Source organism: Microtus ochrogaster, chromosome 8, assembly GCF_000317375.1.
Source record: "Microtus ochrogaster isolate Prairie Vole_2 chromosome 8, MicOch1.0, whole genome shotgun sequence".
In the NCBI taxonomy this organism is placed as follows: Eukaryota; Metazoa; Chordata; class Mammalia; order Rodentia; family Cricetidae; genus Microtus; species Microtus ochrogaster.
This window is the reverse complement of record NC_022015.1, coordinates 35,591,111-35,607,105: the sequence shown is the minus strand read 5'-3', so window position 1 is coordinate 35,607,105 and position 15,995 is coordinate 35,591,111. Positions and strand designations below refer to the sequence as shown.

At 47.7% G+C, this 15,995-nt stretch overlaps 1 long non-coding RNA gene across 2 annotated transcripts in view; it reads left to right on the top strand.

Annotated features, from left to right (window-relative positions):
- Window positions 1-15,995, top strand: part of LOC113456525 — a 61,170-nt gene that overhangs the window by 2,054 nt on the left and 43,121 nt on the right. For both annotated transcript variants that reach the window (XR_003377284.1, XR_003377283.1), the window contains exons 2-6: window positions 3,008-3,171; window positions 6,114-6,616; window positions 9,102-9,384; window positions 10,580-10,687; window positions 13,019-13,110. This is a non-coding gene — a long non-coding RNA (uncharacterized LOC113456525). The remainder of the gene's footprint in view (window positions 1-3,007; window positions 3,172-6,113; window positions 6,617-9,101; window positions 9,385-10,579; window positions 10,688-13,018; window positions 13,111-15,995) is intronic.

The following is a 15,995-nucleotide window of genomic DNA, read 5'->3' as shown; positions in this document are numbered from 1 at the left end:
GTGAGCCTGAGTAAATCTTTCCTCCCGGAAGTCGCTTTTCAAAGGAAGTTAGGACAAAAACTCAAAACAGGACAGAAACCTGAAGGCAACAGCTGATGCAGAGACCATGGTCAGGTGCTGCTTACTGGCTTGCTCCTCATGGCTTTCTCAGCCTGCTTTCTTGTAGAATCCAGGACGAGCAGCCCAGGGATGGCCCCGGCCCTTCCATATCACTAATTAAGAAAATGCTTTACAGTCTTGCCTAACTGCCTGATCTTATGAAGGCATTTTCTTAGTTGACGTTCCCCTCTCTCATATGACTTTAGTTTATGTCAACTTGACATAAAACTATCCAGTATAGCTGGGCAGTGGTGGCGCACGCCTTTAATCCCAGTACTCAGGAGGTAGAGGCAGGTGGGTCTCTGTGAGTTCGAGGCCAACCTGGTCTACAAGAGCTAGTTCCAGGACAGGCTTGATAGATACAGCGAAACCTTGTCTCGAAAAACCAAAACCAAAACCAAAAAACAAAACAAAACAAAACAAAAAAAACCAGAAATCAAGACAAGAAGCACTTGCTCAGGAATGGCACCATCCATTATCTGAGCCCTCCCATATCCATAATTAATAAATAAAATGCCCCACAGACTTGCTTGCAGGCCAGTTTGATAAGGGCATTTTCTCAGTTGAGGTTCCCTCTTCCCATGCGACTCTAGCTTGTATCAGGTTGCCAAAAACAACAAAACTAAACCAAACTCAAACAAAAAATTAACCAACAGAGTAGCAATGGCAAGCAATGGAATAAATAGAATAGAAATTCTAGAAATAAGAGTTTTGGTTTTAAACAAGAGGACAATACAACTCAATGAGGAAAGGAATCTTCTTAGCATATGGCTCTAGGATAGCCATCCCTGTACAGAGAAAAACCAAGACAAATCTATCGAATATCATACCTGCCAAAATGATCAAAATGAGACCTACGACCCAGAGAAATGGCTCAGCGGTTAGGGGCACTGGCGGCTCAGCGGTTAGGGGCACTGGCTGCTCTTCAAGGGGACCCGGGTTCAGTTCCCAGCACCCACATGGCAGCTCACAGCTGCCTGGATCTAATTCCAGTTGATGTGAGGCCCTCATCTGGCTTCCACTGGCATTGGACATGCATATAATGTGCAGACATGCGTGGAGGAAAACACCTATACACATAAAATAATTAAGCAGGTGCTGGTGCCTCTCTTTCCTGCCATCTGCCGCCTTGCCTTCCCTGCCGTGAGCCTCAAACCAAGAGCCAAAACAAACCCGTCCTTAAACTGGTTTTGACAGGTATTTTGTCCCAGCAATGAGCAAAGTAGCTAGCACCAACATTTGTACTAAAACAAGAGGTGCAAGCATCGTGTTAGCAAGAGATTGCTCTGATTTGTTGAGGAAAAGGGACTTGAAAGCCATATTTCTAGATCTGTCATGCTACCAGAACTCAGCCTAGCACCAGCCCAAGGAATGCCTTGGCAGGAATGAGCATTCTTGCCCCTCTCTTTGGCTATCAGACTACTGAGATAATGGACCTAAGAAATTAGAATTTCCCCAGAAGTATTCTGAGAGAAGAAAAAGTTGAAGTGGTAGAACAAGCAGAAGAGGGTTTTGTCTCCTGAAGGAAGATTTGCAGTGTGTCAAAGAACCTTGTAGGAAAGATTTGAGAGCTGAGGTAATGGTGGGCCAAGGGCTTAGTTATGCATATCAGAGCCCTCTAAACTTTAACCCCATGTCAGGACCCTGAGGATGGACTTGGGGCAGGGCATCTCTGGATCTCTCTGTCCCTTTTCCCAATGTAACCGTATTGGACAAATCTCCCCCTTCCTGCTTATTGTCTCCTTTAATAAAGATTTTATTTTATCTATGTGTAAGTGTGTCTGTCTTTCTGAGTGTATGATCTCTTTGTGTGTGTGCGTGTGTGTGTGTGCACACCTATGGGGGTCAGTAGAGGGTATATGAGTCATGAGTCTCTGGGGTTGGTAGTTACATGTTGTTGAGAGCTGTCTGACATGTGTGTTCAGAATCAAACTTGTTCTCTGCAAGAGCAGCAATTCTTTTAACCACTGAGCCATATCTCTAGCTCCTTAACTTAGCTCGTTTTAACTGACTTATGAAGAATGGATAACCAAATCTGGCTCGTTGGGACTTAGGCAGTGATTCTAAATTCAATAAGACTCTCTAGGCATGCAAGCACCCAGATACCCAAAGGGTTTCACTTCTCTACCCAAATGATGGATAGAGACCACAATACAGACCGAACTTCTGGGGATCGTGGTCACCTTGCTCTCTGTGATTCTGTGTCTGTGGGATTGGAATGAGAGAAGATGGTATATGTTAAAGGAAAAGATTCATTTTAAAAAAAAAAAAAACCTGTGACAACTGGTGGTGTTGTAACACATAACTATCTTTGCACCGTGATGGGAGGAAAGTCTCTACTATCATAAAACCTCTGAAACCCCCCAAAGGAAATCTGAATCCATACGAAAATGGATCCATGTACTAATGTGGCATTTGTTATTGTAGCCAAAAAGTGGAACCAGGGCTGGTGGGGTGGCTCAGCGTTAAGAGGGCCTGTTGCTCAATCATGGGAGCCTGAGTCTGGATCCCAGTGTCCATAGCCAGTGGCTTACAATGGCCAGTAGCTCCAGCTGCAAGGGTTCTAATGCCCTCTTCTAGCCTCCATGGGCACTGCATGCTCATGATGCCCAAACATGAACACAAAGCACCCATACCCTTTATAATGACGAATCTTGCCTGCTAATTGACTACATCTGGAATCAACTAAAACTCATGTAGTTGAGTGTTCCTGCAATTGGATCCTTTGAGGTTGGGAGACCCACCCTAAATCTGGGCCATACTTCCTGGTGGCAGCTCACATAAAAAAAGTACATGAAAGAAGGAAGCTTGCTTCTTCGTCTGTTTTTCTTTTCTTTTCTGTTTTCCCGCATGTTTTGTCGGTTTTGTTGAGGCATTCCTTTGCTGGTGTTAGAACCCACTTTTTCAGGATTCCATCATGCAGCAAAGACCAGCATTTCTTCAGGAATCTTCGAGGACCCCAGCACCAGATTGGGACTGCCGAGACATTCAGTCATGTGGACTGAGCAACTGCCAAGTTCTCGGCCTTTCCACTGGGAGACTGCTCCTGTTGGAAAATCCAGAACACAGCCTGTAAGTCATTCTAATAAACTGCCTTTGAATATATATTAATATATGCTCATTCTATCAGTTCTGTTTCCTTAGAGAACCTAATGTACACATAAAAATAAGCTAGTATGTGGTGGCACACGCCTTTAATCGTAGCCTTAGGGAGGCAGAAGCAGAAGGATTCCCACAAGGTCCAGGCCAACCAGGACTATAAAGACCCTGTCTCAAAACAAAAACAAAACAAAGCCCTTTAATATTTTGTTGATGAAAGAAGCCAGGTGTAAAGCCATGTAGGCAACATTTCCTTTTTACGTGCTATGGAAAGTCAGGTGTGGTGGTGCAAGCCTTTGATCCCAGAGCACCTGAGAGAGGCAGAGTCAGGCAAATCTCTATGAGTTTGAGGCTGGCCTTGTCTACATAGAGTTTCAGGATCACCAGGGCTTCATAGAGAGACCTAATAGTGGTAGAATGATGGAGAGATAGAAGGGAGTCTTGCCATTGCCTGGCGCGTGGATGGTGGTGCTCATGGTACCCAAGAGATCTTATCCCATCTTTGGGGTATAAAAGTGTTCTGCGATTAGGCAGTGGTTTGGACTGCATGCATCTGTGTATGAGTCCATAAGAACATGGACTCCAGTCTGCCCATGGGAAGCTTTTGTGGTAGATGAGCTGTGGCTGCATACAATATAAACTATCTCTAAACACAGTTCAGGTAGGCCCCCACAGAAGGTGGCTGGTCTGAGAAGGGAGGAATAGAAATGGGGGTGTATTGATTTGGGGAGCATATTTGGAGTGCTCTACTTGGTCCTGCCTGAGTTTAGGGACCCAGGCTTTCTGTACTGTGTCCTGATGCTTGGGGTTTATTACCCAGAGGTTAGGCTTTCCTTCCTGAGGGTTCTGAATCCTAGAGTCTTGTATGGACATTGTCTGTTTGGGGTAATGTCCTCATTAGCTTTAACTGTCAATTTGACAAAGCCTAGAGCCACTTGAGAAAGGCATCTCGATTGAAGGATTGTTCAGTTCAGTTTGGCCTGTGGGGGATTGTCTTGATTGTTAATTGATGTAGGAGGACCCATCCCACTGTGGGCAACACCATTCCCTAGGCAGGTGGTCCTGGGATATATAAGAAAGCTAGCCAAACACGAGTCTGCAAACAAACCAACAAGCAACATTACTCATGGGTTCTGTTTCGAGTTCCTGCCCCGGTTTCCCTCTGGAAGTATAAGCCAAGTAAACAGTTTCTTCCCCTAAGTCGGTTTTCAATCATAGTGTTTTATCATAGCAACAGAAAACAAACTAGAGAAGGAAGTCATTTCTCATTCTGGTCATCACATTTGGCAGACCAGGAGAACACTGGGGCAAAAGGGAACAGACAGAAAGTAAGAGGACCTGTCACCAAGTTAGGGAACTTAGAGGAGCCAGAAGGGGATGAGAAAAGCAGTGGTGGCTGAGCGGTTAAGCAGAGACATAATTGAAGCCTATGCCTTACTCACACTTGGTCGGCATGTGTACAAAGACCCCAGACGCGACAGCATGGGAAGGGACTGAGAGTCTGCGTCTGGATCTGGGGACCCTAGAAGGTCAGGCTGTGCTTTCAAGTGTTCTCTCTGGTGGAAGGAGAGCCAGCAGGGAGTCAGGGAAACCCACAGGCGCAGCAGTGCAGGTCCAGGAAGAGCCACCAGTGACTGGCCTGTGGACAGAGATCGTCAAGAGGTCATCAGCCAGGGAGACCTTCCTGTTTCAGGGACAACAAACAGCCCCAACAAAAGACCTGAGCCATCAAGCCTTCACAGTCAGGAGGAAAAGGGAGCTGAAGGCAGGGCCCTGTGTGACAGGCTGAGTGCAAAGGCCTTGTGAGCTTGCCTGTGGCCTGCCATTGTACACAGAACCGTTGGCAGTGAGGTGCTGGCCTTGTGCCGGGAGGCCTGGACTTGCTGTGCTGGGGAGAGTGTGTTGGCATGTTCTGGGAGCCCTGAGATGTGGGATCTGATCAACTCACAGGGAGCTTGTCGAGGTCACATGTGGGTCAGGATGAATCTCCTTAGGACCTGCAGGGACCCCACCCCCCTTCAGTCCGGCTGTTGGAGGAAGAGGGCAGCAACAATTCTGGATTCCTTGGGGTGGGGGTGGATACTGCAGCTGTGGGAAGAAAAAAAGCCTGGTTGGCCTCTGGAGGGCTGTAACCCTACTGTGGCTGACTGGACATTGTAGCTACCCCTACTGTGGGACCCTTGCCACCTAGGATGGTGCAGTTCTAAGATATCAGCCCGGCCAGGTGCACACAGTTCTGCAAGTGAGAGAGGGCTGGTCAGAGCTTCGCATTATTTCCACCTCAGGACGCCTCCTGGCAGGCAGTGGAATCTGGAAATCTGGACTGAGCGAGTAAGAGGAGGCCTTGTCCCTAAGGAGGGGGTCAGACGGCCCACTGTCTGGGCCAGGGATGGAGCCTCAATCTACAGGACTAATCCTGCCCTTATGGACGCTGTGTCACTCTGAGCTCAGACCCCAGTGGTGCTGCCTGTTAGTGTGAGGCTAGGGTCACCTTCACCATCTACCCAGGAGTCTTTGCTCAGCAGGGGAGCAGTAGCCTATTGAGACCCATCTCCTGAGGAAAGAGGGGTTCTGGGGAGCGACCAGGGCTGGCTGGGATGCTCTTGGTGCCTCCATTCCTGTGGAATCTAAACCTAGGGAGGCCCAGCAACCGCTGCCTCCCACCTCTGTTCCATCACCATGGATTGTAGGGGTTGGAGGGCTGAAGGGGACAGCATGGGTAAACCATCTCCTGTCTCTGCAGGGACCAGGCTCACACAGGCCCTGCCCCTTCTGATTAGAGTCATTCTGCCCTAAACACGGCCTTCGCCCCTCTTTCTCCAGACTCTTGCTGAGAGCATAAAGGGTGCATTGAAACTTCAGGCCCTTTGGTCTGTCACAGGGACTCTTCCTGATCTATGTCTCTTACTGTCTAGACTACCTGGGGCTGCCTGGACAAGCTGTACCCACTGTTGACAGCAATAGCTCACCAGCTTCCATGTGACCAGGCCACACAGGGGAAGCCAGCTTCTCTGAAGAGGACCCTGAAGTTCCCACAGAGAGGCTGCAAGACGAGATCTGAAGAAGTAGGCAGCCCTTAGGAGAAGGGTGTGGGCGTTCGTGTATCCCCCTCCTCACCTAGACCCTGATGGGTCAAGGGGTCACTGGGACTGCTGGAAAGGCCATGTGGATGGAGTAGAACGTAGAGGGAAGGTGGGTGGGTCTGCTCAACACAGAACCTGAAGTCTGAATTGAAGGCACGTCTTTCAAATCAAGGACGTAGCTGGAAATACTCACAGAACCTGAAGTCTGAGTTGAAGGCACGTCTTTCAAATCAAGGAAGTAGCTGGAAATACTCACAGAACCTGAAGTCTGAGTTGAAGGCACGTCTTTCAAATCAAGGAAGTAGCTGGAAATACTCAGGGGAAAGCCAGGAAAGGTGGGTGCTATGGGAGAAAGTTCCGGAATCTTTAACTATCTCTGCTTCCCATTTCCTCAAGCATAAGTAAATGACCAAACCAGCTTGGGTTAAGCTGTGGGAGAAGGAAGTGGGAAGGTGCTTTTGAGGGAGGGAGTGACTGGGAGGATGGAGCTAGGCCTCAGTACCGACCAGTGTGCAGTTAGGGTATGACTTGGTTTGGGACCTAACATTAATGAAAATGAATAGCTATCAGTACTACCTGCTATTAATTCTGTGCCGTGGAACCAGACTCTGGTTTCCAGATCAATACTAAGTAATTAAGAGAGAAAAAAATATTAAATAAGACTTAGAGATCCAAAAGTTGTGGCAGACAAGAGAGTCGGAAGGTTTGACAGAGGACGTCGACAGAACTGGGAAAGCTTGTAGGGGAGACTGTTCTGGAAGCAGCTGTTTGGAGCCCGGATGGGCAATGGAGAGGCTGATTGGTTCAAGGACCTCATGGCACTGCAGGGAGAGGAAAGAAGGAGAAAGAAGGAGACACAGAGTTAGAGGCCACTGGAGAGAGGCCCAATGGAAGGGGCTGAACTCCAGCTACGGTGTAGGATGGGGCTCCAGCAAGGAGTCCACCTTCTGACCCCTTCTAGCACGCCAGGGGGTCTGAGAATGCTTGCTGTCCCAAATTTAAGCCCCACTGTCCACTAGGCCGATCACAGTAAGGCCAGCTGTTTCTGCGGACCAGTATCTGCAGGAGATGCATGCACTTCTGAGCCTCTAAATGTTGTCACCACGTGGGGACACTGGGTACAGACACAGCATCTGGTAGGGTGGACTATTCTCTATCTCAGTCTCTAACTCAGTGCCCAGATTGCACATGGACTGAGACAGGAAGGGCCGTGGTGTGGATGGAGCCCTGGGCCTGCAAGTCTCTGTGGGCATCTGTCTTTCTAGCCAGATTGAGGACCCTGGTTCCTCTTTCTCCATCTAGGAAGCCCAGGGTCCATGTTTTCCTGTCCTGTAAGGAGGCTCCTGCTCATAGTAGTGCCCAGGTTCTGATCCTAGGCTTTGTGTCCCTAGCCTGGCAGTCCCACAGCACCTGCCTAGGACAGGCTCCTTGCATCCCATAAAAGTCCAGGAGCCAGGGACAGCTCCCTGTTCTACTGCCACTGTTGGAAAGAGGAGTGGAGGAGACTTTCAAGATAGCTTTGATGGCCCAAGGACACCTATGCAGCTGGTGCAGCCCTTTAGAGACACTAGGAACTGAGAGAAAGGTATTGTCCCTTTGTCCCTCTATCAGTCATTAGAAGGACTCCCCAGAAGGACAAGAACTTAGGTGAGGCAGCCCTGTGAGCTGGAGCATCTCTAGTGAGGAGGGTCAAGACTGCACAGAGGCCTGCTCCATTTTATTATATCTCCACCCCGAGACAGAGACTGACGAGAGGGACTTATTAGGGACATTGGCACATATGGTTGTAGACACGGAGAAGTCCCATGGTAAGTCCCATATGTGGTCTGGAGACCCAAGAGACCAGCTACTGAGGTTGAGTCCAAATTCAAATGCCTTAGAATCAGGGGAGCCAAAAAACTAATACACAATCCAAAGCTGAAGGCCTGCAGCCAGGGGGTAGGGCTGTCAGTGAAGGTCCTGGATGCTTGGTTCTTCCAGAGAGCCCAGAGCTCTGAAGTCCACAGAAGAAGTGTATGTGCCAGGAGGATGAGGCAAGGGGAGAACTTCACCATTTTCCATCTGGGCTTTCAGCTGTTCAGATGATGCTGCCCACATTGGGTGAGGAGGGTCTTCCCCGAAGCCACTGATGCAAGTTTCAGGATCTTCTAGAAAAACATCCAGAGATAACTTAACAGCAATGCTTCTTTAGCTATCTGGGCAGTCCATAACCCAGGTCAGTCATAACCCACTTGACACGCTGAACTGCCAAGTTCGTCCTTGTCAACAGGACACATTCATAGTGGTGTAGCTAGGGTCACATGCCTAGCAACATCTCCCTAAATCCCTCTTTATCTCCCAGTAGACTACAAAGCCATGGTTCTACATAGCATGATCCAACCATGTGGTGCATCCCAAGTATCCCCTGAACTTTTCCCGAGAGGAGTCTGTGTAGTCCTTGGGTGATGTTTGTTCTCTCGACATCTGTATAACTCAAAGGTTATGGGTCATGTGATTCAGGAATAAGCTAGGGAAGACATAGGAAGGAAACAGATGCTGATTCCTCATAGTGAACTTTATACCCACAGACACTTTCTTTAAAAGAAGAAAAGGATTAAGTTTCTGAGTGTGGTGGTGCACAATTTTAAACCAAGAACATCGGAGGCAGAGGCAGGTGGATCTTTGTGAATTCAAAGCCAGCTGGGTCTACATAACGAGTTCTAGGTCAGCCAGAGCTATTCAGCTAGAAACTGTCTGAAGTATTTTTTTTAATTTACTTTTATGTGTATGGGTGTTTTACATGCATGTATGTGTACTGCATGTGGGCATTGCCCATGAAAGCCAGAAGAGGGTGTTGGATGCTCCGGAGCTGAAGTTACAGGCAATTGTGAGCTGCCACGCTGCTACTGTGAACCATATCCAAGTCTTCGGCAAGAACATCCAGTGCTCTTAACTGCTGAGACATCTCTCTAGACATGTTATTAAAAGAGGAAGTGCAGTAGCTGCTGCAATCTTTGCAGCTGTCTCTGGTCACGTCACCTTACCTAGCGTTCGGAAATGCCGTCTTCCACCGCCCATTCTGCAACCCATTTGCCCTTGGCTGCTCTTGGTTCTTACCTGGCAGGTGAGTTTTTGGCATGTTCACTTTTCCCTTGTCTTTGAATTCTTGTGGTTCCATTCATCTTAACCTGGTGACACGAGGGACACCCTGAGGAAGCCCTGAACTACAGATCTCTTCTGGTAGTCATGGCCAGACATTCCACCGATCCCTAACTGCTCCTCAGCCTGAGGAACTAGATCGACTGTGGTGTTTGTTGTGACTCCTTGCAGAAGAGCTCCCTGTTCTGGGACCAAGCTTTCTAGGCCAGCAGAGCATACAGTTGTGCAAACAGGAAGCAGAAATCTTGCTTGGGTCTCCAGGGGTGGTGGTTAGTGGTTCCATTCCCATAGCCACCCCTTGATTTCTGGACCCATGAATCGTGACTGTGGGAAAAACAGTACCGGACACAGGACGCTGAGTCAGAGAGCATTCAGCCTTCTGGAGAATTCTGCCTCAGCTCTATTAGGTACTGCCACCCAGTTGGTGCTGTGCCTTATCTTCAAGCTGTAAGCCAGCTGCTTCAGAGTGGTGGCGACACAGTAAGACATGTGAGTTACATGGATGTGGCCTCGGGCCGTTCTTTACTTGTTGGCAAGTGTGTTCCTGTCCCAGAGGCACTGCAGTATCCCCGAGGTTGAAACATGATGTTTTATGCCAGCTTTTGGGAGTTGTCTCATTTTAGGAGGGCAGAATCCTAACAAATGGGACCCACGTTTTTATAGAAGGAGCGAGGGATGTGTTCACTCATCCCTCCGTGCTGGGACATAGCAGGGAGGCGTCATCTGTCTTCCCCCAGACGACTGATCTTCAACTTCTCATTCTTTAGATGCCCGAAAGACAGATTTCTGTTTTAGGGTTACCAGTCTAGGGCTGGGGAGATAGCTTAGTTGGTAGTACTTGCTTTGAAAGCATGATGTCTTGAATTCAATCCCCAAAACCCACATAAAAAAGCCTGATATGCTGGGGTCTGCTTATAATCCCAGTGCTGAGGAGGCAGAAACAAGGGCTGGACTGTCACTGGGGCTCAGTGGCCAGACAGATTAGTTGTAGTGATCTGAATGAGAAATATCCTTTATAGGCACTGGTATTTGAACACCCGGTCCCCTGTTGGCGATGCCGTTTGGGGAAATTTAGGGCAGTCTTGCTGGGGAAGGGGGCAGATAGGCTCTGAGGGCTTATGGCTCCATTTCCAATCACTCTCTCTGCATTGTGCTTACAGCTTTCCATGGTTAAAGATCGGATCTCTCCATGTCTACCACTTGTTGCTATGCCTTCCTGCTATGCTGGACTCATCCGTCTGGACCTATAAGCGAAAATAAACTCTTCCGTAAGTTACTTTTGGCCATGGTGCTTATCACAGTAACACAAAGTCCACTAGAACACATCCCAGCTCCTTGCTTGTATTTCTTCCCCAAATTTCTTTGTCATTCATTTTTTAACCAAGTTTATTCTAAGTCCCTAGTCATTCAGCAAAGCCACAGATGCAGTCCAAGAACTGATTTATAATCCAGGCCTAGCCATTGCAATAAAACACCAAGACCAAAAACAACTTGGGGAGAAAGAGGTTTATTTCATCTTACACCTGGTGCCACAGCCTGTCACTGAGAGAAATCAGGGCAGGAACTCAAGCAGGGCAGGAACCTGGAGGCCAGAACTGAAGTAGAACCCATGGAGGAGGGCTGCTAACTGGCTTGCTCCTCGTGGTTTGCTCAACCTTCTTTCTTATACCACCCAGGACCCTCCAGCTAAGGGCGGCACCGCCACCTGTGGGATGGGGCACCACTGCCTAGGGATGGGCCCACTCACATCAAGCATCAGTCAAGAAAATGTATCACAGGCTTTCTACAGGCCAATCTGCTCCCTCTTCCAAAACGACTCTTCCTGTGTCCAGTTGACATAAAATTAGCCATTACACTTGGGTAAGCCAGGCACAGGTCATTCCTTATCCTGCCAACTCGTCGTAGGGTACTCTCCATGAGGCTACAGCTGTCAACTGGGAAGAAATGAAGCAGTGACATCTGGGTCACCATCCTGGTACTTACTCTGTGTTTTCAAGGCCCACTTAGACCCAATCAGATTTGCTCACTTCCATCTGAGGCTGGGCTGCTGCTGAACACACCCAACTTTTTGACATGTGGTTCATGATGGGCAGCTTAAGATGCACAGTAATGTGTGAGACAAGTTTCTATGAATACCCAGTAGCAGCCCAGAGCAGACTTTCATTAGGGAAGTGGTTGTCTGCAAATAAGGGCGGGCCTTCACTCCACAATCTGGCAGGGCCGTCTGCTGCTGTTTCCCTATGTGGTCAAACCAAAGCCTCTGCCACTGCAATCCCAATCCTAGCAGCTCTTCTGTGAGGGTCAAAGAGCCCCCATGGAAGAACATCTGAACCTGTTGGAGAGCCTCCCCTGTTGGGGACATTGCATAGTTTAGTAAATACCTGAGCAACACACCCACGTGAGGAATATGGATAGGCCCATGAGAGGATGTGCTTTTTTTGGTTGGGGGTGGGAGTCATGTGTAATAACTCATCTTTCCCTGGAAGAGATGTTTTGACATGCCTGAGTATCTTATGCTGTAATTTATTTGAACCGACTTTCCTCCCTGACACACCAGTGTTTTACCAAGAAGTCAGTAGTTGCTATTTCTGAGTCGCTTGATCCAGTCAACATGACATCAGTGCTACAGGCCAATGACGAGGAGGGACAGAAAGGTCCTTAAGTTCCTTGTGAACCAAATTGTGGACCAGGACTGGAGAGCAGAGACTCTGAGGAAGGATGGAGAAGGCCTTGCCAGATGAAAGCACACTGACTCTGATGGGCCTTGTGGAGAGACAAGGGTAGGGAAAGAGGTGTTGTCAGCCATTGCTGCCCATCACCAGGGCACATGTTCATGCATCCAGTAGGGAGTCTGTGGTTGGAGTTACTACCTGGACAAAGCTGTGGCAGATCCCACTGTCTTCCTCTAGTGTCCTCCTGTCAACTGCTCAGGCCAGGAGGAGAGCTGAGTGTGTGTGTGTGTGTGTATGTGTGTGTGTGTGTGTGTGTGTGTATGGTGGCATAATGGTGGTGATGGAAGTTACTACTCTTGTTTTTTTTTTAATAAAAAATGTTTATTTATTGTGGGCTGTGGTAGTGGGTACATATGCCATGGAGCACATGTGAAGGCCAGAGGCAACTCGTGGGAGTTGATTCTCTCCTTCCACCATGCAGGTCCTGGGGATGGAACTCAGATAACCAAGCTTGGTGGCAGGTGCCTCTACCCACCGAGCCATCTTAGCAGCTCCATTTTTACTTTTCGGAGATAGAGCCTTACTCTGTAGACTAGGCTGGCCTGGAACTCGCTATGTAGATCAAACTGTCCTTGAGCTTATGGTGACCCTCCCCTGCCTTTGCCTCCTTAGTGCCTGGCTTACAGGCATGTACCACCATGTCTGGGTCACCCTGCATTGTGCAGTTCCAGTTTGCTGCATGGTGTCTGCAGTCCCCCTGAGGAGTACCAGTGCCCTTCCCTCACTAGCTCCCCAGTTGAAAGTGGCTCTAGTCTAGTGCTTCTCTTGGCCTTTGTTACCATAGCAACTCTTATTGCTTAGGTCAGGGAGCCAACTAATATCCTGTTGCTGGCTAAGTATATCTGTTCCTTTTTTTTTCTTTTCTAGATCTAGGAAAATGATCAGAGAATGGAATTGGGGACCTATACGTTCTCAATGAGATGGATCAGACCTGACGCTCTATGGGTTTTCTTCCCGCTGTAAGTCCTGGGAACTGTGGGGCCACCATAAAGATCTAGTCTTCTGGAGTCGGTGTCGATTGACAGCCAGTTCTGAGAAGGCCCTGAACACACTGCTCATATCCTCGTCTCCAGGGCAGTCTCCCTGAGAAAGGATCTTGGGTCCACTTGGGGGAAGGAAAGAGCCACAAGAAGACTCATGGGCATTGTGGCAGAATTTCTCCTGTAGGCGCCCCTTCATGCAGAAGCTCAGATCCATAAACTGGCTCTTGTCTGGGGATTGCTAGAGTCTATGACCTTTTGTTTTCAAGACTCAAGTTACACTTTTGCTCACAGATCCTGGAAGTTTTCCATAGAAAGATCAAACAAGAAGTTAGCAGACAGTCTCTCTGTTTCCCCAAAGGAAATCCATGATCAATCCAGCCAGCACCACAGGTCTGCACTAACCAGACTGCTCGGACTGTGGCTTTGTCTCTGCACCCCATTATAGTAACTGTGGTCACTGTGCTTATGCCTGCTGAGGACCCCCACATCGCCCATGTCACCCTGAGATCCAATGACTGTCACTGAATTTGAGTTTTCCAATTGACTTGTTTTTTCAGTGTAAGGTAGTCTTTGGAGATGAGCAGTCACAGAGCAGTGGAAGGATACTGCCCCTTCCCCCTTGCCCCAAGTCTGATTCTCATAGTCATGGTGAAGGTCAACCTTTTGGACGTTTCCAGTGCGGGAAAATGAGTTTAACAACTTGAATCTAACCTAGAATACTCAGCTTCCTATGTCCTTCATTCACCCCTCTACATAAAACCATCTAAGTCTCCTATTTCTGATTCTTTCACGTGGACCACTATGTAATCCCCACACACAAAAATCAGTCTGACTTACTAACTAACTAACTAACTAACTAACTAACTAACTAACTAACTAACCAATTAATAATTGTTTTTGTTTAGTTTTTTTTTTTTTAGATAGGGTTCACTATACAGTTCTGACTGACCTTGGTTTGTAAATCAGGATGGTCTTAAATTCAGAGATCTACCTGCCTCTGTCTCCCCAGTAATGGGATTAAAAGAGAATGCCACTGGGCCTGGCTTTAATCCTCGTGATTCCTGGAGCTGCATCATTAGACACAGATCTGTGTCCAGTGCTCCCATACTGATACATCTGTCATGATCCAACTGTATGCTTGACCCTGTCCTACCTTCTTTCTCATTTGCTGTCTATTACCACACGAGATCAAATTATTTCCTTTTCACTAAGTTTCTTGTCTGTATAAAATGGAGAACTCAATTCTTCTAAAGTGTAGTGCATGTCCTTATGGGTTACACGCTGTTCTGCATGGGCACATATCTTTACTTGTAAGTCTGCAAACAATTGTGTTGGTTAGTTTTCATTGTCAACTTGACACAGACCTAGCGAAAAGGGAACCTCCGTTAAAGAATGGCTGTATCTGTGAGAGACTGTCTTGACCTATAATTGATGTGGGAGGGCCCAGTCCACTGTGGGTGTCACCATCTCTAGAGTGGTGAGTCTGGGCTGCATAAGAAAGTCAGCTGAGCATGGACGATCAGGCCAGTAAGCAGTGTGCCTCCATGGTTCCTGACTCCTGGTTCCTGCCTTGAGCTCTTGCCCTGACTTCGCTCAGTTATAGGCTATTACCTACAAATGCTACCTGAACAAATCCTTTCTTCCCCAAGTTGCTTTTGGTCATGGTATTTATCACAGCAATAGAAGAGCAAAGTAGAACATACAAGGATAGGTGGTGCTGGAAAGGACCAGTGTTGTCCTGCCTGGTCCTTGTTGTTGCCTTGGGCGTCATAGACTTCCTTCAGGTGGACAGGGAGGCCCCATCTATGGGGTAGGAGCCACTGCTTTGATTTTAAAGCATTATTTTATTTTTAATTGTGTGTATATGTGTGAGCATATACTGCATATGTGGAGGGGTTACCCACAGAGGGCAGAGATGTCAGATCCCCTGGAGCTAGAGTTTTAGGGAGTTGTGAGTCATCTGACATGGGTGCTAATAGTTGAACTCAGGTCCTCTGGAAGGGCGATATGTGCTCTCAACCACCAAACCATCTCTCCTGCCCATGGGAACCACAAGTGCTGGCAAGAGAGGTTCATCAGAACACAGGGTCTTGGTGTCCCCAGATTTATGAGGGTCTCCCCACATGACCCCATCCCAGCTTTCAGGATCTATTCTTTCCCAGTCAATGTCCTCTTTTCAATAGTGGATTTACCTTGCATTGTGAGGTAGTGAGTCTAGAATGAGGTTCTGTATTTGACTTTCAGCACATTTCCTCTCTGAATCTGCAGGAGACAAGGCTGCCCTTCACAACACAGGAATTTGTAGACCATTTGTGTGATGTTTGATAGGAAGTGCAAACCCTGAGCTCATTCTTTTGGTCACCTGGTCAAGAAATATTAGGAGCAAAGGACTGATGTCTTAGCTTTCAAGAACTCTTTAGAAGTTTCATATGCAGAGTTACTTAGCTCCTAACTTCTTAGTAATAATAATAGAGTTATTAGTGTTTTAAATCTAGAGAGACCAGACTATCAATTCTAAAAAATGCTCTTGGCACAAAAATGTATATTAGTCAGCATTCTCCAGATAATGTGTGTATGTATTTAATAAGTTATACATAATGACATTCTGTCCATCTATCCATCCATCTACCATCTGTTTCTCCATTCACCCCTTAATCATCCATCCATCCTCCCATCCATCCTCCCATCCATCCTCCCATCCATCCATCCATCCTCCCATCCATCCTCCCATCCATCCATCCATCCTCCCATCCATCCTCCCATCTATCCTCCCATCCATCCATCCATCCATCCATCCTCTCATCCATCCATCCATCCTCCCATCCATCCATCCATCCATCCATCCATCCATCCATCCATCC